The sequence below is a fragment of the Rhipicephalus microplus genome, unplaced genomic scaffold, assembly GCF_043290135.1.
Source record: "Rhipicephalus microplus isolate Deutch F79 unplaced genomic scaffold, USDA_Rmic scaffold_232, whole genome shotgun sequence".
Taxonomy (NCBI): domain Eukaryota; kingdom Metazoa; phylum Arthropoda; class Arachnida; order Ixodida; family Ixodidae; genus Rhipicephalus; species Rhipicephalus microplus.
The window spans coordinates 12,501-15,000 of record NW_027464803.1 but is presented as its reverse complement, the minus strand read 5'-3'; the positions used below and the strand labels follow the sequence as shown (position 1 = coordinate 15,000).

The 2,500-nt window shown below is 54.7% G+C and overlaps 1 pseudogene; it reads right to left on the bottom strand.

Annotated features, from left to right (window-relative positions):
- Positions 1-2,500, bottom strand: part of LOC142792721 (large subunit ribosomal RNA) — a 7,571-nt pseudogene that overhangs the window by 3,153 nt on the left and 1,918 nt on the right.

Here is a 2,500-nt window from a genome sequence, read left to right as displayed (position 1 = left end):
GTCAAGCGAGGCCAGAGACAAGGGTCGCAGTGACTTGCGCGCTTCATCAATGATTGTCGCAAGGAGAAGAATGTTTTCAGCACACCCATCCACTGGCAAAAATGCCCTCTGCTGCAGGTCCAAATCGAGGTCAGCAAGCAGCCTTCGGAAATATATCTTATGAAGCAGTCTAAGGAGCACATGAGATATTGAGATTGGGCGGTGTTGCGAGGCTGTTGAAGCACCAGGAACTTTGGGAATGAAGATCGTTCGTGCTTGGGTGAGAAAGAGTGGAAGTCGCTTCAGCAGCAGGAGCAAGTTAAGTAGAACCTGGAGTATTACTGGCGGAACCTTCCGCAGTTCCCTCGCCGCAAAGCCATCAGGTCCGGCTGCCGAGCTTGATGAGGGCATTGCCGCCTTAATGTCCATTTCTGTGATAAGGAACACAGGATCGATAACCTTGTGCGGGCGTTCGATAGCAGGAGACACTGATGAAGGCACCACTTTCTCCATGATCTCTCTCCATTCTTCTAGAAAAGCTTGGGGATCCTCCACCTTGGAGTCCGCCTCTCCATCCAGAATCTGTCTTGCACACTGTGTCCTGTTCCGTCTGAAGAGTTGTTGTGTCAAGGCGTATTCCCGCTTCTTTTTCTTCCTGCGACTTTCTTGAACAGGTGGAAGAGGTTGGCGACCATGCGGACGCAAGTCCGAAGCGAACACCTCCCTTAGGTAGGCATTAAGAGCTATCGTTATATCCTCCCTGTCGAGGAATCTCTTTGCAAGCTCCCATAGCTTGTATGCTTGGTACGCTCTTGGCGGAGGTTTTGTTGTTAGACCTCTTAGCTCAGCCTCAATCACCTCACGGTGATTTACCTCGGGGATGACCAGGGAGGCGTCCTCAACAGCTTGCTCCCCAATGTCGGCTAGCACCTCCTGAGTGCTTCTTGGGTAGAGTCTGTTCTGTAGGTCTTCCACCAGCCTCTTGTAACCTTCCTGCCTTCTGTGCGATTTAATGCTGTGCAGCGTGCGGTGCGGAAACGCTCTTAGTAGCTGTGCATTGATGTCCCGGACCTTCTGGGATCTTAATTCAACCTCCTTAGTTGCCATCAGGTACTCCTCCTCCTTTTTCCATCTGGGCTTGAGTCTGGCCAGATTCACATCTTCGTTGTATTCTTCAAAATGCCGATGCCGGCGATGCTGGCTCAGGCCAATCTTGCTACCAAAGGTTGCAGTACATTCTGGACATTGGAATGTCGTTGTCATGGTTGATATGTGGCCTGTCATATTCGCGTCAGCCGGGGCGGCATTTTCGGAACAGCCGGTAGCTGCTCCGTTCTCAGAACCTTCCTCTGTGGGCTTGTTGCCCGAACGCTTTGGCATGCTGCTCCTTTGAGTGATTTCTCCGGGGGGCGACCCGCAGAACACAGGTTCACCTCCCTCGTCCTCGTCATCGGACGAACGTAAGTCGGGTGGAAGTACGAACTTCCTCCTGACCCTAGGTCCTACCCCCGTAGACATCCAGACTGACCCCACATGGACACTGTCAGCAGAATCGCGCGCATTCGCCGCATCAGTGCCAAGGGGAGCTGGTTGACCGGAGGGGACCGCAGGGGTTGCACCAAGAACTGGCTCCCCTGAATCAGCGTATGAAGCCACGTTTGAACTTGGCTCCTCCGCAGCATCAACAGACGCTTGGTCAGGTAGGGAGTTAATACAACAAGAGAGTCATAGTTACTCCCGCCGTTTACCCGCGCTTTTTTGAATTTCTTCACTTTGACATTCAGAGCACTGGGCAGAAATCACATTGCGTCAGCACCGATCAACGGCCCTCGCAATGCTTTGTTTTAATTAGACAGTCGGATTCCCCCGGTCCGTGCCAGTTCTGAGTTGGCTGTTTTCTGCCGGCCGAAGCAAGAACCTCAGGCGCGAAGCCCACGGAAAATGCACAGCTGTGGCTTTCCACAGGAAGGTCCCGACGCTGGTCCGGGCTCGGCCGCACCGCTTTTTACGGCGGCGAGCCTCGCCCAGTCCCGGTGCAGTGCCGTTCCTGCTTCTGGACCCCAGCCCGACCGGCTCAGCCCTCAGAGCCAATCCTTTTCCCAAGGTTACGGATCCGTTTTGCCGACTTCCCTTACCTACATTGGTCTATCGACTAGAGGCTGTTCACCTTGGAGACCTGCTGCGGATGTGGGTACGGTCCGGCACGAAAATCACACTCCCTCACTCGGATTTTCAAGGGCCGACAGGAGCGCACCGGACAGCGCAAGAGCCGCACTGCTCTACGGAGCCACCGTCCCTATCTCGGGGTGAACCCATTCCAGGGACTCGATCTCCTTACAGAGAAAAGAAAACTCTTCCCGGGGCTCCCATCGGCGTCTCCGAGCTGGTTTGCGTTGCCGCACTGGGCTCCGAAGAGCCGATCTCCGTAGCCGGGTTCGGGACTGTTAACCCGATTCCCTTTTGGTTGCAGCGGGGCGTCTCCGTATCACAGACTGAGCTGCACAAACGCGCCCGCTTCTGA